At 46.0% G+C, this 20896-nt stretch overlaps 24 non-coding genes and 1 pseudogene across 24 annotated transcripts; all 25 read left to right on the plus strand.

Moving 5' to 3' along the window:
* Positions 1-273: 273 nt before the first annotated feature.
* On the plus strand, positions 274-393 carry LOC140868281 (5S ribosomal RNA). The gene has a single exon (XR_012145706.1). It is a non-coding gene; the product is annotated as a 5S ribosomal RNA (ribosomal RNA).
* A 401-nt stretch (positions 394-794) lies between these two features.
* LOC140868635 (5S ribosomal RNA) lies at positions 795-913 on the plus strand. Its single transcript, XR_012146042.1, has one exon. It is a non-coding gene; the product is annotated as a 5S ribosomal RNA (ribosomal RNA).
* Positions 914-1313: 400 nt separating this feature from the next.
* On the plus strand, positions 1314-1432 carry LOC140868319 (5S ribosomal RNA). The gene has a single exon (XR_012145743.1). It is a non-coding gene; the product is annotated as a 5S ribosomal RNA (ribosomal RNA).
* Positions 1433-1833: 401 nt separating this feature from the next.
* Positions 1834-1952, plus strand: LOC140868372 (5S ribosomal RNA). The gene has a single exon (XR_012145793.1). It is a non-coding gene; the product is annotated as a 5S ribosomal RNA (ribosomal RNA).
* Positions 1953-2353: 401 nt separating this feature from the next.
* Positions 2354-2472, plus strand: LOC140870300 (5S ribosomal RNA). Its single transcript, XR_012147267.1, has one exon. It is a non-coding gene; the product is annotated as a 5S ribosomal RNA (ribosomal RNA).
* Positions 2473-2871: 399 nt separating this feature from the next.
* Positions 2872-2990, plus strand: LOC140868442 (5S ribosomal RNA). Its single transcript, XR_012145860.1, has one exon. It is a non-coding gene; the product is annotated as a 5S ribosomal RNA (ribosomal RNA).
* A 400-nt stretch (positions 2991-3390) lies between these two features.
* On the plus strand, positions 3391-3509 carry LOC140868566 (5S ribosomal RNA). Its single transcript, XR_012145977.1, has one exon. It is a non-coding gene; the product is annotated as a 5S ribosomal RNA (ribosomal RNA).
* A 400-nt stretch (positions 3510-3909) lies between these two features.
* On the plus strand, positions 3910-4028 carry LOC140868992 (5S ribosomal RNA). The gene has a single exon (XR_012146386.1). It is a non-coding gene; the product is annotated as a 5S ribosomal RNA (ribosomal RNA).
* Positions 4029-4427: 399 nt separating this feature from the next.
* Positions 4428-4546, plus strand: LOC140868712 (5S ribosomal RNA). The gene has a single exon (XR_012146116.1). It is a non-coding gene; the product is annotated as a 5S ribosomal RNA (ribosomal RNA).
* A 400-nt stretch (positions 4547-4946) lies between these two features.
* Positions 4947-5065, plus strand: LOC140868057 (5S ribosomal RNA). Its single transcript, XR_012145492.1, has one exon. It is a non-coding gene; the product is annotated as a 5S ribosomal RNA (ribosomal RNA).
* A 400-nt stretch (positions 5066-5465) lies between these two features.
* LOC140868382 (5S ribosomal RNA) lies at positions 5466-5584 on the plus strand. The gene has a single exon (XR_012145802.1). It is a non-coding gene; the product is annotated as a 5S ribosomal RNA (ribosomal RNA).
* A 400-nt stretch (positions 5585-5984) lies between these two features.
* LOC140870261 (5S ribosomal RNA) lies at positions 5985-6103 on the plus strand. Its single transcript, XR_012147231.1, has one exon. It is a non-coding gene; the product is annotated as a 5S ribosomal RNA (ribosomal RNA).
* Positions 6104-6504: 401 nt separating this feature from the next.
* Positions 6505-6623, plus strand: LOC140867906 (5S ribosomal RNA). The gene has a single exon (XR_012145346.1). It is a non-coding gene; the product is annotated as a 5S ribosomal RNA (ribosomal RNA).
* Positions 6624-7024: 401 nt separating this feature from the next.
* Positions 7025-7143, plus strand: LOC140868413 (5S ribosomal RNA). The gene has a single exon (XR_012145832.1). It is a non-coding gene; the product is annotated as a 5S ribosomal RNA (ribosomal RNA).
* A 400-nt stretch (positions 7144-7543) lies between these two features.
* On the plus strand, positions 7544-7662 carry LOC140868314 (5S ribosomal RNA). Its single transcript, XR_012145738.1, has one exon. It is a non-coding gene; the product is annotated as a 5S ribosomal RNA (ribosomal RNA).
* Positions 7663-8061: 399 nt separating this feature from the next.
* On the plus strand, positions 8062-8180 carry LOC140869177 (5S ribosomal RNA). Its single transcript, XR_012146565.1, has one exon. It is a non-coding gene; the product is annotated as a 5S ribosomal RNA (ribosomal RNA).
* A 402-nt stretch (positions 8181-8582) lies between these two features.
* Positions 8583-8701, plus strand: LOC140868210 (5S ribosomal RNA). The gene has a single exon (XR_012145637.1). It is a non-coding gene; the product is annotated as a 5S ribosomal RNA (ribosomal RNA).
* Positions 8702-9102: 401 nt separating this feature from the next.
* On the plus strand, positions 9103-9221 carry LOC140869669 (5S ribosomal RNA; annotated as a pseudogene).
* A 400-nt stretch (positions 9222-9621) lies between these two features.
* On the plus strand, positions 9622-9740 carry LOC140868418 (5S ribosomal RNA). The gene has a single exon (XR_012145837.1). It is a non-coding gene; the product is annotated as a 5S ribosomal RNA (ribosomal RNA).
* Positions 9741-10141: 401 nt separating this feature from the next.
* LOC140867994 (5S ribosomal RNA) lies at positions 10142-10260 on the plus strand. The gene has a single exon (XR_012145432.1). It is a non-coding gene; the product is annotated as a 5S ribosomal RNA (ribosomal RNA).
* Positions 10261-10660: 400 nt separating this feature from the next.
* On the plus strand, positions 10661-10779 carry LOC140868397 (5S ribosomal RNA). Its single transcript, XR_012145816.1, has one exon. It is a non-coding gene; the product is annotated as a 5S ribosomal RNA (ribosomal RNA).
* Positions 10780-11175: 396 nt separating this feature from the next.
* LOC140870260 (5S ribosomal RNA) lies at positions 11176-11294 on the plus strand. The gene has a single exon (XR_012147230.1). It is a non-coding gene; the product is annotated as a 5S ribosomal RNA (ribosomal RNA).
* A 400-nt stretch (positions 11295-11694) lies between these two features.
* Positions 11695-11813, plus strand: LOC140870266 (5S ribosomal RNA). Its single transcript, XR_012147235.1, has one exon. It is a non-coding gene; the product is annotated as a 5S ribosomal RNA (ribosomal RNA).
* A 399-nt stretch (positions 11814-12212) lies between these two features.
* On the plus strand, positions 12213-12331 carry LOC140870269 (5S ribosomal RNA). Its single transcript, XR_012147238.1, has one exon. It is a non-coding gene; the product is annotated as a 5S ribosomal RNA (ribosomal RNA).
* A 399-nt stretch (positions 12332-12730) lies between these two features.
* On the plus strand, positions 12731-12849 carry LOC140868140 (5S ribosomal RNA). The gene has a single exon (XR_012145571.1). It is a non-coding gene; the product is annotated as a 5S ribosomal RNA (ribosomal RNA).
* Positions 12850-20896: the final 8047 nt, after the last annotated feature.

The following is a 20896-nucleotide window of genomic DNA, read 5'->3' on the forward strand; positions in this document are numbered from 1 at the left end:
AAACATGCGATCTGGGTGACGCGGGCCACTTCGATGGGTCCTAGCGCACCCTACGAGAAACATGCCCCCAAAGACCATCTTCGGGTTTGAATTTGAGCTTCTCCGTCTCTTAGACCAAGATATGCGTTGTAGGTATCGAGAAGAGCTTCGCGTGAGCAGGCTGAAGCTCTCGTAACTCTCAACAGATCGAAAGTTATGTCAGTTTGAAACTGCAGCTCCTGTTCCTCCGATCCGCAATTCAAGAGACAAAAAATAAAGAATTCATTCACTGTTGGGTGCGATCATACCAGCACTAATGCACTGGATCCCATCAGAACTCCAAAGTTATGCGTGCTTGGGCAAGAGCAGTACTAGGATGGGTGACCCCCCTGGGAAGTCCTCGTGTTGCACCCTTTTTTTTATTAGTTTCTTTTTTTCTTACTCGTACATCTTGTTCTTCCGATTCCTCTCCGTCCTATTTCCGACTCTTTCAGTCCAATCCGCGGATAGAAAAGATGCAATAGACTGAATCACAAGACGTGAACGTGCGATCTGGGTGACGCGGGCCACTTCGGTGGGTCCCAGCACGCCCCAAGGGAAAAATGCCCCCAAAGACAATCTCCGGGTTTGAATTTGAGCTTCTCCGTCTCTTAGACCGACATACGCATTGTAGGTATCAAGAAGAGCTTCGCGTGAGCATGCTAAAGCTCCCGTAACTCTCAGCAGATCGAAAGTTATGTCCGTTTGAAACTGCAGCTCCTTTTCCTCCGATCCGCAATTCGAGAGACAAAACAATAAAATATTCATTCACTGTTGGGTGCGATCATACCAGCACTAATGCACCGGATCCCATCAGAACTCCGAAGTTAAGCGTGTTTGGGCGAGAGCAGTACTAGGATGGTTGACCCCCTGGGAAGTCCTCGTGTTGCACCCTTTTTTTATTAATTTCTTTTTTTCTTACTCGTACATCTTGTTCTTCCTATTCCTTTTCGTCCTATTTTCGACTCTTTCAGTCCAATCCGCGGATAGAAAAAATGCAATAGGCTGAATCACAGGACGTGAACGTGCGATCTGGGTGAAACGGGCCACTTCGGTGGGTCCCAGCACGCACTACTGGAAAAATGCCCCCAAAGACAATCTCCGGGTTTGAATTTGAGTTTATCCGTCTCTTAGACCGACATACGCATTGTAGGTATCGAGAAGAGCTTCGCGTGAGCAAGGTGAAGCTCCCGTAACTCTCAGCAGATCGAAAGTTATGTCCGTTTGAAACTGCAGCTCCATTTCCTCGGATCCGCAATTCGAGAGACAAAACAATAAAATATTCATTCATTGTTGGGTGCGATCATACCAGCACTAATGCACCGGATCCCATCAGAACTTTGAAGTTAAGTGTGCTTGGGTGAGAGCAGTACTTGGATGGGTGACTCCCTGGGAAGTCCTCGTGTTGCACCCATTTTTCATTAATTTCTTTGTTTCTTACTCGTACTTCTAATTCTAATAAATTCTTCTCCGTCCTATTTTTGACTCTTTCAGTCTAATCCGCGGATAGAAAAGATGCAATATACTGAATCACATGACGTGAACGTGCGATCTGGGTGACGCGGGCCACTTCGGTGGGTCCCAGTGCGCCCTACGGGAAAAATGCCCCCAAAGACCATCTCCGGATTTTAATTTGAGCTTCTTCGTCTCTTAGACTGAGATACGCGCTGTAGGTATCGGGAAGAGCTTTGCGTGAGCAGGCTGAAGCTCCCGTAACTCTCAGCAGATCAAAAGTTATGTCCGTTTGAAACTGAAGCTCCTGTTCCTCCGATCCGCAATTCGAGAGACAAAAAAATAAAGAATTCATTCACTGTTGGGTGCGATCATACCAGTACTAATGCACCAGATCCCATCAGAACTCCGAAGTTATGCGTGCTTGGGCAAGAGCAGTACTAGGATGGGTGACCCCCTGGGAAGTCTTCGTGTTGCACCCCTTTTTTAATTAGTTTCTTTTTTTCTTACTCGTACATCTTGTTCTTTCGATTCCTCTCCGTCCTATTTCCGACTCTTTCAGTCCAATCCACGGATAGAAAAGATGCAATAGACTGAATCACACGACATGGACGTGCGATCTAAGTGACGCGGGCCACTTCGGTGGGTCCCAGTGAGCCCTAAGAGAAAAATGCCCCCAAAAACCATCTCCGGGTTTGAATTTGAGCTTCTCCGTCTCTTAGACCGAGATACGCGCTGTAGGTATCGAGAAGAGCTTCGCGTGAGCAGGCTGAAGCTCCCGTAACTCTCAGCAGATCGAAAGTTATGTCCGTTTTAAACTGCAGCTCCTGTTCCTCCGATCCGCAATTCCAGAGACAAAAAAATAAAGAATTGATTCACTATTGGGTGCGATCATACCAGTACTAATGCACCGGATCCCATCAGAACTCCGAAATCAAGCGTGCTTGGGCGAGAGCAGTACTAGGATGGGTGACCCCTTGGGAAGTCCTCGTGTTGCACCCCTTTTTCATTAATTTCTTTTTTTCTTACTCGTACTTCTTGTTTTTCCGATTCCTCGCCGTCCTATTTCCGACTCTTTCAGTCCAATCCGCGGATAGAAAAGATGCAATAGAGTTAATCACACGACGTTAACGTGCGATCTGGGTGACGCAGGCCGCTTCAGTGGGTCCCAGCGCGCCCTACGGGAAAAATGCCCTGAAAGACCAGCTCCGGTTTTTAATTTGAGCGTCTTCGTCTCTTAGACCGAGATACTTGCTGTAGGTATCGAGAGGAGCTCCGTGTGAACAGGCTGAAGCTCCCGTAACTCTTAGCCGATTGAAAGTTATGTCCGTTTGAAACTGCAGCTCCTGTTCCTCCGATCCGCAATTCGAGAGACAAAAAAATAAAAATTCATTCACTATTGGGTTCGATCATACCAGCACTAATGCACCGGATCCCATTAGAACTTCGAAGTTAAGCGTGCTTGGGCGAGAGCAGTATTAGGGTGGGTGACCCCCTGGGAAGTCCTCGTGTTGCACCTTTTTTTTATTAGTTTCTTTTTTTCTTACTCGTACATCTTGTTCTTCCGATTCCTCTCCGTCCTATTTCCGACTCTTTCAGTCCAATCCGCGGATAGAAAATATGCAATAGACTGAATCACAGGACGTGAACGTGCGATCTGGGTGACGCGGGCCACTTCGGTGGGTCCCAACACGCCCTACGAGAAAAATGCCCCCAAATACAATCTCCTGGTTTGAATTTGAGCTTCTCCTTCTCTTAGACCGACATATGCGTTGTAGGTATCGAGAAGAGCTTCGCGTGAGCAAGCTGAAGCTCCCGTAACTCTCAGCAGATCGAAAGTTATGTCCGTTTGAAACTGCAGCTCCTTTTCCTTCGATTCGCAATTCGAGAGACAAAACAATAAAATATTCATTCATTGTTGGGTGCGATCATACCAGCACTAATGCAACGGATCCCATCAGAACTCCGAAGTTATGCGTGTTTGGGCAAGAGCAGTACTAGGATGGGTAACCCCCTGGGAAGTCCTCGTGTTGCACCCTTTTTTTATTAGTTTCTTTTTTTATTACTCGTAAATCTTGTTCTTTCGATTCCTCTCCGTCCAATTTCCGACTCTTTCAGTCCAATCCGCGGATAGAAAAGATGCAATAGACTGAATCACAGGACGTGAACGTGCGATCTGGGTGACGCGGGCCACTTTGGTGGGTCCCAGCATGCCCTACGGGAAAAATGCCCCCAAAGACAATCTTCGAGTTTGAATTTGAGCTTCTCCATCTCTTAGACCGACATACGCGTTGTAAGTATCGAGAAGAGCTTCGCGTGAGCAAGCTGAAGCTCCCGTAACTCTCAGCAGATCGAAAGTTATGTCCGTTTGAAACTGCAGCTCCTTTTCCTCCGATCCGCAATTCGAGAGACAAAAAAATAAAATATGCATTCATTGTAGGGTGCGATCATACCAGCACTAATGCACCGGATCCCATCAGAACTCCGAAGTCAAGCGTGCTTGGGCGAGAGCAGTACTAGGATGGGTGACCCCTTGGAAAGTCCTCGTGTTGCACCCCTTTTTCATTAATTTCTTTTTTTCTTACTCGTACTTCTTGTTTTTCCGATTCCTCGCCGTCCTATTTCCGACTCTTTCAGTCCAATCCGCGGATAGAAAAGATGCAATAGAGTTAATCACACGACGTTAACATGCGATCTGGGTGACGCAGGCCGCTTCAGTGGGTCCCAGCACGCCCTACGGGAAAAATGCCCTGAAAGACCAGCTCCGGTTTGTAATTTGAGCGTCTTCGTCTCTTAGACCGAGATACTTGCTGTAGGTATCGAGAGGAGCTCCGTGTGAACAGGCTGAAGCTCCCGTAACTCTTAGCCGATCGAAAGTTATGTCCGTTTGAAACTGCAGCTCCTGTTCCTCCGATCCGCAATTCGAGAGACAAAACAATAAAAATTCATTCACTATTGGGTTCGATCAAACCAGCACTAATGCACCGGATCCCATTAGAACTCCGAAGTGAAGCGTGCTTGGGCGAGAGCAGTATTAGGATGGGTGACCCCCTGGGAAGTCCTTGTGTTGCACCTTTTTTTTATTAGTTTCTTTTTTTCTTACTCGTACATCTTGTTCTTCCGATTCCTCTCCGTCCTATTTCCGACTCTTTCAATCCAATCCGTGGATAGAAAAGATGCAATAGACTGAATCACATGACGTGAACGTGCGATCTGGGTGACGCGGGCCACTTCGATGGGTCCCAACACGCCCTACGGGAAAAATGCCCCCAAAGACAATCTCCTGGTTTGAATTTGAGCTTCTCCGTCTCTTAGACCGACATATGCGTTGTAGGTATCGAGAAGAGCTTCGCGTGAGCAAGCTGAAGCTCCCGTAACTCTCAGCAGATCGAAAGTTATGTCCGTTTGAAACTGCAGCTCCTTTTCCTTCGATTCGCAATTCGAGAGACAAAACAATAAAATATTTATTCACTGTTGGGTGCGATCATACCAGCACTAATGCACCGGATCCCATCAGAACTCCGAAGTTATGCGTGCTTGGGCAAGAGCAGTACTAGGATGGGTAACCCCCTGGGAAGTCCTCGTGTTGCAACCTTTTTTTATTAGTTTCTTTTTTTCTTACTCGTACATCTTGTTCTTCCGATTCCTCTCCGTCCAATTTTCGACTCTTTCAGTCCAATCCGCGGATAGAAAAGATGCAATAGACTGAATCACAGGACGTGAACGTGCGATCTGGGTGACGCGGGTCACTTCGGTGGGTCCCAGCACGCCCTACGGGAAAAATGCCCCCAAAGACAATCTCCGAGTTTGAATTTGAGCTTCTCCATCTCTTAGACCGACATACGCGTTGTAAGTATCGAGAAGAGCTTTGCGTGAGCAAGCTGAAGCTCCCGTAACTCTCAGCAGATCGAAAGATATGTCCGTTTGAAACTGCAGCTCTTTTTCCTCCGATCCGCAATTCGAGAGACAAAACAATAAAATATTCATTCATTGTAGGGTGCGATCATACCAGCACTAATGCACCGGATCACATCAGAACTCTGAAGTTAAGTGTGCTTGGGCTAGAGCAGTACTAGGATGGGTGACTCCCTGGGAAGTACTCGTGTTGCACCCCTTTTTCATTAATTTCTTTTTTTCTTACTCGTACTTCTAATTTTTTCAATTCCTCTCCGTCCTATTTTCGACTCTTTCAGTTCAATCCGCGGATAGAAAAGATGCAATATACTGAATCACATGACGTGAACGTGCGATCTGGGTGACGCGGGTCACTTCGGTGGGTCCCAGCGCGCCCTACGGGAAAAATGCCCCTAAAGACCATCTCCGAGTTTGAATTTGAGCTTCTCCGTCTCTTAGACTGAGATACGCGCTGTAGGTATCGAGAAGAGCTTTGCGTGAGCAGGCTGAAGCTTCCGTAACTCTCAGCAGATCGAAAGTTATGTCCGTTTGAAACTGCAGCTCCTGTTCCTCCGATCCGCAATTCGAGAGACAAAAAAATAAAGAATTCTTTCACTGTTGGGTGCGATCATACCAGTACTAATGCACCGGATCCCATCAGAACTCCGAAGTTAAGCGTGCTTGGGCGAGAGAAGTACTAGGTTGGGTGACCCCCTGGGAAGTCCTCGTGTTGCACCCCTTTTTCATTAATTTCTTTTTTTCTTACTCGTACTTCTTATTTTTTTCGATTCCTCGTCGTCCTATTTCCGACTTTTTCAGTCCAATCCGCGGATAGAAAATATGCAATAGACTTAATCACATGACGTGAACGTGCGATCTTGGTGATGCGGGCCGCTTCGGTGGGTCCCAGCGCACCCCACGGGGAAAACGCCCCGAAAGACCATCTCCGGGTTGTAATTTGAGCGTCTCCGTCTCTTAGACCGAGATACTTGCTGTAGGTATCGAGAGGAGCTTCGCGTGAGCTGGCTGAAGCTCTCGTAGCTCTTAGCCGATCGAAAGTTATTTCCGTTTGAAACTGCAGCTCCTGTTCCTCCGATCCGCAATTCGAGAAAAAAAACAATAAAAAATTCATTCAGTGTTGGGTGCGATCATACCAGCACTAATGCACCGGATCCCATCAGAACTCCGAAGTTAAGCGTGCTTGGGCGAGAGCAGTACTAGGATGGGTGACCCCCTGGGAAGTCCTCGTGTTGCACCCCTTTTTTCATTAATTTCTTATTTTCTTACTCGTAATTCTAATTCTTTCGATTCCTCTCTGTCCTATTTCCGACTATTTCAGTCCAATCCGCGGATAGAAAAGATGCAATAGACTGAATCATACGATGTGAACGTGCGATCTGGGTGACGCGGGCCGCTTTGGTGGGTCCCAGCGCGACATACGGGAAAAATGCCCTGAAAGACCATCTCCATTTTGGAATTTGAGCGTCTCCGTCTCTTTAACCTAGATACGCACTATCGGTATCGATTGGAGCTTCGCGTGAGCAGGCTGAAGCTCCAGTAACTCTCAGTCGATCGAAAGTTATGTCCGTTTGAAACTGCAGCTCCTGTTCCACCGATCCGCAATTCGAGAAACAAAAAAATAAAGAATTCATTCACTATTGGGTGCGATCATTTTAGCACTAATGCACCGGATCCCATCAGAACTCCGAAGTTATGCGTGCTTGGGCAAGAGCAGTACTAGGATGGGTGACCCCTTGGGAAGTTCTCGTGTTGCACCCCTTTTTTAATTAGTTTCTTTTTTTTTTCTCGTACATCTTGTTCTTCCGATTTCTCCCCGTCCTATTTCCGACTCTTTTAGTCCAATCCACGGATAGAAAAGATGCAATTGACTGAATCACACGACATGAACGTGCGATCTGGGTGACGCGGGCCACTTCGGTAAGTCCCAGCGTGCCCTACGGGAAAAATGCCCCAAAGACCATCTCCGGGTTTGAATTTGAGCTTCTCCGTCTCTTAGACCGAGATACGCGCTGTAGGAATCGAAAAGAGCTTCGCGTGAGCAGGCTGAAGCTCCCGTAACTCTCAGCAGATCGAAAGTTATGTCCGTTTGAAACTGCATCTCTTGTTCCTCCGATCCGCAATTCGAGAGACAAAAAAAATAAAGAATTCATTCACTGTTGGGTGCGATCATATCAGTACTAATGCACCGGATCCCATCAGAACTCCGAAGTTAAGCATGCTTGGGCGAGAGCAGTATTAGGATGGGTGACCTCCTGGGAAGTCCTCATGTTGCACCCCTTTTTCATTAATTTCTTTTTTTCTTACTCGTACTTCTTGTTTTTCCGATTCCTCGCCGTCCTATTTCCGACTCTTTCAGTCCAATCCGCGGATAGAAAAGATGCAATAGACTAAATCACACGACGTGAACGTGCGATCTGGGTGATGCAGACCGCTTCAGTGGGTCCCAGCACGCCCTACGGGAAAAACACCCCGAAAGACCATCTCTGGGTTGTAATTTGAGCGTCTCCGTCTCTTAGACCGAGATACTTGCTGTAGGTATCGAGAGGAGCTTCGTGTGAACAGGCTGAAGCTCCCGTAACTCTTAGCCGATCGAAAGTTATGTCCGTTTGAAACTGCAGCTCTTGTTCCTCCGATCCGCAATTCGAGAGACAAAACAATAAAAATTCATTCACTATTGGGTGCGATCATACCAGCACTAATGCACCGGATCCCATCAGAACTCCGAAGTTAAGCGTGCTTGGGCGAGAGCAGTACTAGGATGGATGATCCCCTGAGAAGTCCTCGTGTTGCACCCTTTTTTTCATTAATTTCGTTTTTTTCTTACTCATACTTCTTGTTCTTTCAATTCCTCGCCGTCCTATTTCCGACTCTTGCAGTCCAATCCACGGATAGAAAAGATGCAATAAACTTAATCATACGATGTGAACGTGCGATCTGGGTGATGCGGGCTGCTTCGGTGGGTCCCAGCGCGACATATGGGAAAAATTCCCCGAAAGACCATCTCCATTTTGGAATTTGAGCGTCTCCGTCTCTTTAACCGAGATACGCAATATAGGTATCGAGTGGAGCTTCGCGTGAGCAGGCTGAAGCTCAAGTAACTCTCAGCCGATCGAAAGTTATGTCCGTTTGAAACTGCAGCTCCTGTTCCTCCGATCCGCAATTCGAGAGACAAAAAAATAAAGAATTCATTCACTGTTGGGTGCGATCATACCAGCACTAATGCACCGGATCCCATCAGAACTCCGAAGTTATGCGTGCTTGGGCAAGAGCAGTACTAGGATGGGTGACCCCCTGGGAAGTCCTCGTGTTGAACCCTTTTTTTTATTAGTTTCTTTTTTTCTTACTCGTACATCTTGTTCTTCCGATTCCTCTCCGTCCTATTTCCGACTCTTTCAGTCCAATCCGTAGATAGAAAAGATGCAATAGACTGAATCACAGGATGTGAACGTGCGATCTGGGTGACGCGGGCCACTTCAGTGTGTCCCAGCACGCATTACGGGAAAAATGCCCCCAAAGACAATCTCTGGGTTTGAATTTGAGCTTCTCCATCTCTTAGACCGACATACATATTGTAGGTATCGAGAAGAGTTTCGCGTGAACAAGCTGAAGCTCCCGTAACTCTCAGCAGATCGAAAGTTATGTCCATTTGAAACTGCAGCTCCTTTTCCTCCGATCCGCAATTCGAGAGACAAAACAATAAAATATTCATTTACTGTTGGTTGCGATCAAACCAGCACTAATGCATCGGATTCAATCAGAACTCCGAAGTTAAGCGTGCTTGGGAGATAGCAGTACTAGGATGTGTGACCCCCTGGGAAGTCCTCGTGTTGCACCCCTTTTTCATTAATTTCTTTTTTTCTTACTCGTACTTCTAATTCTTTTGATTCCTCTCCGTCCTATTTCCGACTCTTTCAGTCCAATCCGCGGATAGAAAAGATGCAATAGACTGAATCATACGATGTGAACGTGCGATCTGGGTGACGCGGGCCGCTTCGGTGGGTCCCAGTGCGACATACAGGAAAAATGCCCCCAAAGACCATCTCCGTTTTGGTATTTGAGCGTCTCCGTGTCTTTAACCTAGATACGGACTATAGGTATCGAGTGGAGCTTCGCGTGAGTAGACTGAAGCTTCAGTAACTCTCAGCCGATCGAAAATTATGTCCGTTTGAAACTGCAGCTCCTGTTCCTCCGATCCGCAATTCGAGAGACAAAAAAATAAAGAATTCATTCACTATTGGGTGCGATCATACCAGCATTAATGCACCGGATCCCATCAGAACTCCGAAGTTATGCGTGCTTGGGTAAGAGCAGTATTAGGATGGGTGACCCCCTGGGAAGTCCTCGTGTTGCACCCCTTTTTTAATTAGTTTTTTTTTTCTTACTCGTACATCTTGTTCTTCCGATTCCTCTCCATCCTATTTCCGACTCTTTCAGTCCAATCCACGGATAGAAAAGATGCAATAGACTGAATCACACGACGTGAATGTGCGATCTGGGTGACGCGGGCCACTTTGGTGGGTCCCAGCACGCCCTACGGGAAAAATGCCCCCAAAGACCATCTTCGGGTTTGAATTTGAGCTTCTCCGTCTCTTAGACCGAGATACGCGCTGTAGGTAACGAGAAGAGCTTCGCGTGAGCAGGCTGAAGCTCCCGTAACTCTCAGCAGATCGAAAGTTATGTCCGTATGAAACTGCAGCTCCTGTTCCTCCGATCCGCAATTCGAGAGACAAAAAAAATAAAGAATTCATTCATTGTTGGGTGCGATCATACCAGTACTAATGCACCGGATCCCATGAGAACTCCGAAGTTATGCGTGCTTGGGCGAGAGCAGTACTAGGATGGGTGACCCCCTTAGAAGTCCTCGTGTTGCACCCCTTTTTCATTAATTTCTTTTTTTCTTACTCGTACTTCTTGTTTTTCCGATTCCTCGCCGTCCTATTTCCGACTCTTTCAGTCCAATCCGCGGATAGAAAAGATGCAATAGACTTAATCACACGACGTGAACGTGCGATCTGGGTGACGCAGGCCGCTTCAGTGGGTCCCAGCGCGCCCTACGGGAAAAACGCCCCGAAAGACCATCTCTGGGTTGTAATTTGAGCGTCTCCGTCTCTTAGACCGAGATACTTGCTGTAGGTATCGAGAAGAGCTTCGCGTGAGCAAGCTGAAGCTCCCGTAACTCTCAGCAGATCGAAAGTTATGTCCGTTTGAAACTGCAGCTCCTTTTCCTCCGATCCGCAATTCGATTGACAAAAAAATAAAATATTCATTCACTGTTGGGCGCGATCATACCAGCACTAATGCACCGGATCCCATCAAAACTCCGAAGTTAAGCGTGCTTGGGCGAGAGCAATACTAGGATGGGTGACCCCCTGGAAAGTCCTCGTGTTGCACCCCTTTTTCATTAATTTTTTTTTTCTTACTCGTACTTCTAATTCTTTCGATTCTTCTCCGTCCTATTTCCGACTCTTTCAGTCCAATCCGTGGATAGAAAATATGCAATAGACTGAATCACACGACGTGACCGTGCGATCTGGGTGACGCGGGCCACTTCGGTGGGCCCAGCGCGCCCTACGGGAAAAATGCCCCCAAAGACCATCTCCGGGTTTGAATTTGAGCTTCTCCGTCTCTTAGACCGAGATACGCGCTGTAGGTATCGAGAAGAGCTTCGCGTGAGCAGGCTGAAGTTCCCGTAACTCTCAGCAGATCGAAAGTTATGTCCGTTTGAAACTGCAGCTCCTGTTCCTCCGATCCGCAATTCGAGAGAAAAAAATAAAGAATTCATTCACTGTTGGGTGCGATCATACCAGTACTAATGCACCGGATCCCATCAGAACTCCGCAGTTAAGCATGCTGGGGCGAGAGCAGTACTAGGATGGGTGACCCCCTGGGAAGTCCACGTGTTGCACCCCTTTTTTCATTAATTTCTTTTTTTCTTACTCGTACTTCTAATTCTTTTGATTCCTCTCCGTCCTATTTCTGACTCTTTCAATCCAATCCGCGGATAGAAAATATGCAATAGACTGAATCATACGATTTGATAGTGCGATCTGGGTTACGCGGGCCGCTTCGGTGGGTCCCAGCGCGACATACGGGAAAAATGCCCCGAAAGACCATCTCCGTTTTGGAATTTGAGTGTGTCCGTCTTTTTAACCTAGATACGCACTATAGGTATCGAGTGGAGCTTCGCGTGAGCAGGCTCAAGCTCCAGTAACTCTCAGCCGATCGAAAGTTATGTCCGTTTGAAACTGCAGCTCATGTTCCTCCAATCCGCAATTCGAGAGACAAAACAATAAAAATTCATTCACTATTGGGTGCGATCATACCAGCACTAATGCACCGGATCCCATCAGAACTTCGAAGTTATGCGTGCTTGGGCGAGAGCAGTACTAGGATGGGTGACCCCCTGGGAAGTCCTCGTGTTGCACCCTTTTTTTCATTAATTTCTCTTTTTCTTACTCGTACTTCTTGTTCTTTTGATTCCTCTCCGTCCTATTTTCGACTCTTTCAGTCCAATCCGCGGATAGAAAAGATGCAATAGACTGAATCATACGATGTGAACGTGCGATCTGGGTGACGCGGGCCGCTTCGGTGGGTCCCAGCGCGACATACGAGAAAAATGCCCCGAAAGACCATCTCCGTTTTGGAATTTGAGCGTCTCCGTCTCTTTAACCTAGATACGCACTATAGGTATCGAGTGGAGCTTCGCGTGAGCAGGCTGAACCTCCAGTAACTCTCAGCCGATCGAAAGTTATGTCCATTTGAAACTGCAGCTCCTTTTCCTCCGACGCAATTCGAGAGACAAAAAAATAAAGAATTCATTCACTATTGGGTGCGATCATACCAGCACTAATGCACCGGATCCCATCAGAACTCCGAAGTTATGCGTGCTTGGGCAGGAGCAGTACTAGGATGGGTGACCCCCTGGGAAGTCCTCGTGTTGCACCCCTTTTTTAATTAGTTTTTTTTTCTTACTCGTACATCTTGTTCTTTCGATTCCTCTCCGTCCTATTTCCGACTCTTTCAGTCCAATCCACGGATAGAAAAGATGCAATAGACTGAATCACACGACGTGAACGTGCGATCAAGGTGACGCGGGACACTTCGGTGGGTCCCAGCGCGCCTTACGATAAAAATGCCCCCAAAGACCATCTTCGGGTTTAAATTTGAGCTTCTCCGTCTCTTAGACCGAGATACGCGCTGTAGGTATCGAGAAGAGCTTCGCGTGAGTAGGCTAAAGCTCCCGTAACTCTCAGCAGATCGAAAGTTATGTCCGTTTGAAACTGCAGCTCCTGTTCCTCCGATCCGCAATTCAAGAGACAAAAAAATAAAGAATTCATTCATTGTTGGGTGCGATCATACCAGTACTAATGCATTGGATCCCATCAGAACTCCGAAGTTAAGCGCGCCTGGACGAGAGCAGTACTAGGATGGGTGACCCCCTGGGAAGTCCTCGTGTTGCACCCTTTTTTCATTAATTTCTTTTTTTCTTACTTGTACTTCTTGTTTTTCCGATTCCTCGCCGTCCTATTTCCGACTCTTTCAGTCCAATCCGTGGATAGAAAAAATGCAATAGACTTAATAACACGACGTGAACGTGCGATCTGGGTAACGCAGGCCGCTTCAGTGGGTCCCAGCGCGCCCTACGGGAAAAAAGCCCCGAAAGACCATCTCCGGGTTGTAATTTGAGCGTCTCCGTCTCTTAGACCGAGATACTTGCTGTAGGTATCGAGAGGAGCTTCGTGTGAACAGGCTAAAGCTCCCGTAACTCTTAGCCGATCGAAAGTTATGTCCGTTTGAAACTGCAGCTCCTGTTCCTCCGATCCGCAATTCGAGAGACAAAGTAATAAAAATTCATTCACTATTGGGTGCGATTATACCAGCACTAATGCACCGGATCCCATCAGAACTCCGAAGTTAAATGTGCTTGGGCGAGAGCAGTACTAGGATGGGTGATGTGAGACCTCGGTTCTAAACGACAATTAAAGGAGTAATTCAATAAGAAAGCAATTAAAAGCCAAGAGCATTTTTTTTTTTAAAATGGGACGCGCGGGCGCGCAGCTTGAGGCGCGGGCGCGCATGGCGTCCTGCCCAAGCCCTCGCGCGGGTGCGCCACCCGAGGCGCGAGCGCGCCTGAAGCTCTGCCCAAAACTTCCGAAACGAAGTGTGGGACGCGTGGGCGTGCCACCCTAGGCGCGGGCGCGCATGGCCTGCTGAATTGGCTCAAAACAAGCCTCCAAAAGTGCAATAACATAACCAAAAGAACTCGAACATGATCCAACAATATATATCCAACAACGTAGGATTTAAATACATAAAAGTGAAGAACACGAATCGATGCTAGCTATTACAAGCCGAATACAGAATACAAGAGTTCTAACCACAAGCAAGACCACTTCCAATCCAAGTTCAAGTTCTTAACATGCTTCAAAATATAAGCTAGATTGTCATGCTAACAAGACGTCTAAACCGAGTCTCACTTCTATATCATTCCCTCAAAGCTAACCATGCCTCTTCTGACTGGATCCTGCCCCACCTGATGCCAAGTACACATACAAAACAAAGCAACAGCCGGATAACCGGTGAGAATGATAATCCCAGTAAAAGCAACATAACAAGTAATACAACAATAATCATGCTTTCAAGACAACGACGAAATCCATGACAACGTAATGAGATGCATGTCTTTAAACCGGGATATCAAATCTGATAAACGAGGGATTGCTGCTATGCTTTTGGGATCCCGAGGGTGAGATTACTTAACGACTCACCGACTCACCCAATCGAGGTGGTGCCACGTATCCCACTCCTCTAGACTTTGAGCAACTATAATGAGTATGCTAGCACTAGGCGAAACGACTACGACCTAGGCCACTCGATCATAGTTCCCAAACGTCTAAACAAAAAGGGCGGTTCTGCCCGCTGAAAACAAGATTGGCTCAAGATGAATGCATAACAGAAACATAAAACATAGCCGTATAACAAAAGCTCAATCAAAACAACAGAACACAAGTTCCTCATGCTAGAACGAGTGTAGATGCAAGTATGTGCTTTTAAGGGAAACTCGAGAACCAACTGTCCCGAGTATGCTATCCCGCTATCGATGTCTGCTTTTACCTTTCAATGTCGTAGATCCAACTCCGGACAAGCTACAACAAAAGATTGTATCAACAACTATACAACCTAAACAACAAACAACGGTTCAAGGAAATCTCTTTACCAATCTTCGTCCAAATCTTGACGAACAATGCTGCTAACACGGGCTTGACAAACTCCAAACGAATCTGTTCAGATACAAATCAAAGATCAATTACCATGATCGACTTACAAGCCAAGTTCAACAACTCAATAACGGTTCAAAATCCCCAAAACTCAAACCGACGACATAACGGCTATAAACTGAACAAACCGACAACGCAGACAGCAGTTCAATAGCGATATCAACTCAATTCAATGCTAATAAAACAACAACAAGACAAACCCAACAAATCTCAAAATCATGATTTTTGAAAATAGCTTCCAAAAATCATAACAATTCCGAACGTCGCTCTAATTCAAAACCGACAGATAATAAACGATCAGAACTCCGCCAAGAACAACATACTAGAATCTAGATCGATTCTAACAACCTCCGAAAAACAAAACATATCTGATCGGAGAAATACTTACGGTATAACGGAGCTCTCACTGCAGTGATCACTAATCTGCCTTCAGAAATAATTTCTAACGGCAGGATCGAGCTCGGGAGGAAATCTGGAAGCTTGGAAAAGCTTGAAGGCGTCTTCAATGGAGGAGCTCGATTTAGGGAAGAGGATGAAATGATTTCCAAGTCAAACAAATGTGTAGATAATATATAAAAATCAATATTTGCGTTTTAGTCCCTGAATTTTCCAAAATTTGCAAAAAGAACCCTGATCAAAATCAAACCGGCTCGAGAACTCTGTAATCTCTGATTAACTCAAATAAACTCATTTAAGATAAAAACAGGGCGTTACAATTCTCCCCCACTAAGAAGATATTTCGTCCTCGAAATCAATGAGAACCACAACTCATAAGATAGAATAAAGAACTAAAGACAGTAAGAAGAACTCACGTCATCTGAATAACTCCGGAAATCGCTGTCTCATGTCAGACTCTGTCTCCCAAGTCGCTTCCTCGACGCCGTGACGGCTCCACTGCACTTTCACCAACGGAATCGACTTGGTCCTGAGTTGTTTCTCCTTCCGATCAAGGATCTGAATCGGTCGCTCAAAGTAGCTCAGAGTCTCGTCTAACTCGGCTTCGTCAGGCTGAAGGATATGTGAAGGATCTGGATGATACTTTCGCAGCATAGAGATATGAAAAACGTCATGAATACCAGATAAAGATGGAGGAAGTGCAAGTCTGTAGGCAAGATCGCCTATCTTCTCGAGAATCTCGTGCGGACCGATGAATCTCGAAGATAATTTCCCTCTCTTACCGAATCTGACAGTGCCTCTGAACGGAGAAATCTTAAGGAAAACGCGGTCTCCCTACTCAAAAAATAGAGGTCTACGTCTGACGTTCGCATACTTCGCCTATCTATCTTGAGTTGACTTCATTCTGGTCTGAATGATCTTAACCTGCTCTGCCATATCTCTAAGCATATCCGGTCCCAAATCTGGTGACTCGGACAAGTCATCCCAAAACAACGGAGATCGGCATTTCTTACCGTACAATGCCTCAAAAGGCGCCATACCGATACTCGTTTGGATGCTGTTGTTGTAAGAAAACTCGACAAGAGGCAAGGAATCCTGCCAACTAGTGCCAAAATCTAGCACTACCGCTCGCAGCATATCCTCTAATGTCTGGATAGTTCGCTCTGACTGTCCATCGGTCTGAGGATGATAAGCTGTACTCAGATGCAATCGAGTACCAAGTGCCCCCTGAAGACTGTGCCAGAAGTGAGAAGTGAATCTAGGATCTCTGTCTAAAACGATCGACTTCGGCACACCATGCAATCTCACAATATTGCTAACATACAACTCAGCCATCTGATCATGACGATACGTCATCTTGTACGGAATAAAACACGCAGACTTCGTCAATCGGTCGATCACTACCCAAATGGCATCGCATCCTCGAACGGATCGTGGTAGCTTCATGACGAAATCCATGGAAATGTGATCCCACTTCCATTCAGGAACAGATAGACTGTGCAACAGACCTCCTGGTCGCTTCCGTTCTGCTTTCACCTGTTGACAATTCAAACACCGAGATACAAACCTCGCTACGTCGCTCTTCATTCTTTTCCACCAAAACTGGTTCTTCAGATCGTTGTACATCTTACGACCTCCAGGATGAATACTAAACCGACTGCAATGAGCCTCTCGGAGAATACGCTGTCTCAACTCCGAAATATCAGGCACAACAATACGGTTATTCATGAACAAAACATCATCTCTAACCTGGAATTCAGACTGATGACCCGATCTGACTTTCTCTACTGAAATCTGGATGCTCGGCTCAGACTTCTGTGCTTCTCTGATTGCAACAAACAAATCTGGCTCGGCTTGAATAGCAAACACTCTTATAGTCTCCTTATCTGTTTCAAACTCTAAACCAGAAGTGCAACAATCATCGATCAACTGGGAAACACCCAAAGTAGAAAGAGATAAAGAACAAAGCTTTCGGCTCAAGGCATCTGCAACTGCATTAGACTTCCCCGGATAGTACTTGATTTCACAGTCGAAATCCTTCAACAGATCTAACCATCTTCTCTGTCTCATATTTAGCTCTGCCTGTGAAAACAAGTACTTAAGGCTCTTATGGTCAGAAAAGATCTCGAAAGACTCACCATAAAGATAGTGACGCCAGATCTTCAGAGCAAAGACGATCGCAGCTAGTTCAAGATCATGGACCGGATAACGAGTCTCGTGTGGTTTCAGCTGCCTCGATGCATACGCTATCACATGCTTATGCTGCATAAGTACACAACCCAAGCCTCGATTAGAAGCATCACAATAGACTGTGAAACCTCCAGTACACTTCGGAATAGAAAGAATTGGAGCACTGGTCAGTCTCCTCTTCAGATCAACAAAGCTAGCCTCACAATCTGGAGTCCAAACAAAAGGCGTATTCTTCTGAGTCAGCTGGGTAATATGCTTGGCAATAGACGAGAAACCCTCGATGAAACGACGGTAATAACCAGCTAAACCCATGAAGCTTCGGATCTCTGGCACTGAAGTAGTCTAGGCCAATTCATAACCGCTTCAATCTTGCTAGGATCGACAGAAATCCCATCTTCAGAAATAATATGACCGAGAAAGACAACTCGATCTAACCAGAATTCACACTTAGACAGCTTGGCAAACAACTGCCCAACTCGCAAAATCTGCAGTACGGTCCTCAAGTGCTCTGCATGGTCAGTACGGTTCTTCGAGTAGATAAGAATATCATCGATAAAGATAATGACGAACTCATCTAAATAATGCTGAAAGATACGGTTCATCAAACCCATAAAAACCGCTGGGGCGTTAGTCAAACCGAACGGCATGACTATAAACTCAAAGTGACCATACCTCGTTCTGAATGCGGTCTTAGGAACGTCTTCCTCTCGCACTCTCAACTGGTGATAACCTGACCTCAGATCAATCTTAGAGTAGACAGAAGAACCCTGCAGCTGATCAAACAAGTCATCTATTCGGGGTAAAGGATACCTGTTCTTAACTGTAGCCTGATTCAATTGACGGTAGTCGATACAGAGCCGCATAGAACCATCCTTCTTCCGAACGAATAGAACAGGAGCACCCCAAGGCGATACACTAGGTCTGATGTATCCCTTGGCAATCAAATCCTCAAGTTGCTCCTTCAACTCTCTCAATTCAACAAGTGCCATACGATAAGGAGCTTTTGAAATAGGTTGAGTACCTGGCACTAAGTCAATGCTGAATTCGATTTCTCGAATAGGCGGCAATCCAGGAACATCTTCTGGGAACACATCCGCAAATTCTCTAACCACCGGTAAATCTACCAAAGCTGGGCTAGATTTCAGTACATCAACTGCATACACCAAAAATCCTTCTGCACCTTTCTGTAGCAAACGAGTCATAGATAACACTGAAATCAAAGGAATTCTAGATCGAGAACCCTTACCAAAGAATTTCCACTCGTCTGCCATTTCAGGTCTGAACCTGACAACTTTCTGGAAACAATCAACTATCGCCCTGTACTCGGTTAAAGAATCTATCCCGACAATACAATCAAAATCCGACAGTCCAAGTACAATACAGTCGAATTCTAACAAATTTCCTTCAAAACACAGTTCACAGTTCCTGACTAATCTGACAGAAACAATTCCTCCACCCAAAGGTGAAGTAACAGCTACTATTGTAGGCAACAATTCAGTTGGCAAAGCATGCAATAATACGAATTTCTCAGAGATAAAAGAATGGGAAGCACCTGTATCTATCAAGACATGAGCAGAATAACCGAAAATCGAACAGTTACCTGCTATAACATCGTCAGGTGCTGCTTGAGCCTGATCCTCTGTCAGAGCAAAGACTCGTGCTTGCTGTCTCGGAGGCTGATTTGCACTGGTACTACCTCTCTGTCTGTTCTGCTGCTGAGGCTGGAAAGAGTGCACTGCAGAAGACTGCCTCTCAGGCTGAGCTGTAGATCTAGACGAACTCCCACTCTGAGCTCTATCTCTGTTATGCTGTGGGCATACTTTAGAGAAGTGTCCCGGTTGCTGACAGGTGTTACAATTGTCGAAGACTCCCACACACTGATCCGGTGAGTGTCTTCCTCCACACTTGCTGCAGTACAAGGATGATGACCCATAACTCGGTCCTGAACCGAATTGCTTCGAACCACTGGAACTGGACGAACTGTTCCCCTGCCTCTTGAACTGTTTACCTCTTGCCTTGTACTGATCCTTTCTGTTTCCCCCACTGTTACCACCTTCATACCTCTGCTGCTGGTTCTGATGCTGAGGTGGCTGATTCTGATACTGAGAGGGTTGGTTCTGATACTACCTCTGCTGCTGAGGTGCTACCTGATTACCTCTTTGCCTCCACAAGCCTGCTTCTGCTCCCTTTGTGTGATTCATGGCATCCGCAAAGTTGTCTGGCCTAGCAGTGTTCACCAAAGTGAAGATGTCAGGATTCAAGTCATTAATGAAATGATCTGCCTTAGCTTCTTCATCTCCGGCAATTAGTGGTGCAAAACGCAACAGACTATCAAACTTGGAAACGTACTCTTCGATGTTCAGATTCCCTTGTCTCAAATTGGCAAATTCTGCTCCCTTGTCCTTACGGTACGAGATAGGGAAAAACCGCTTATAGAATTTAGATTTAAAAAGAGTCCAAGTAACTTCCGTACCTCTATTCTCTATTGCTTTCTTTGTCATGATCCACCAGCTCTTAGCAACCCCACGTAGCTGATGAATGACTAGCCTGATTCTGCGGTCATCTGTGTAATCAATGGAATCGAATAGCTGATCAATATCATCCAACCAACTCTCGCAGTCAACTGGATTTTCTGAACCCATCAATAATGGCGGATTGAACGACTTAAACCTCTTCAACAAGGTTTCCATAGGCGTTGCTGAAGCATCCAACTGATCAACTTCAGTGATAGCTTGCTCAGTTGCAGGGATAACTGGCGGTGTGTTTCTGTTTATCACTCGACGAGGACCCATCTGATAATCGAAGGTTAGGACACGAGATATCTCAATCGCTACAATCAGTGCCCTTACAACCGCTTGGAATACCGGATACCACTCGATAACAGAAACAATTATATTTCAAGTAGATCATGCTTTACAAATTAAATCACATAACCATGTAATTCAATAATTCTCAATAATAAAGCATGCTCGCATGGAATTAAGTACACAGTTAAAATAATTCAAACACATGCGAGGAGCCAATACACGCAGACTCGATCTACCCGCTCACTCTAGTTCAACCAAGAATCTTAACGCTCTGATACCACTTAATGTGAGACCTCGGTTATAAACAACAATTAAAGGAGTAATTCAATAAGTAAGCAATTAAAAGCCAAGAGCATTTTTTTTTAAAAGGGGACGCGCGGGCGCACAGCTTGAGGCGCGGGCGCGCATGGCGTCCTGCCCAAGCCCTCGCGCGGGCGCGCCTAAAGCTCTGCCCAAAACTTCCGAAACGAAGTGTGGGACGCGCGGGCGCGCCACCCTAGGTGCGAGCGTGCATGGTTTGCTGAATTGGCTCAAAACAAGCCTCCAAAAGTGCAATAACATAACCAAAAGAACTCGAACATGATCCAACAATATATATCCAACAACGTAGCATTTAAATACATAAAAGTGAAGAACACGCATCGATGCTAGCTATTACAAGCCGAATACAGAATACAAGAGTTCTAACCACAAGCAAGACCACTTCCAATCCAAGTTCAAGTTCTTAACATGCTTCAAAACATAAGCTAGATTGTCATGCTAACAAGACTTCTAAACCGAGTCTCACTTCTACATCATTCCCTCAAAGCTAACCATGCCTCTTCTGACTGGATCCTGCCC

The sequence above is a fragment of the Henckelia pumila genome, chromosome 4, assembly GCF_033568475.1.
Source record: "Henckelia pumila isolate YLH828 chromosome 4, ASM3356847v2, whole genome shotgun sequence".
NCBI lineage: Eukaryota > Viridiplantae > Streptophyta > Magnoliopsida > Lamiales > Gesneriaceae > Henckelia > Henckelia pumila.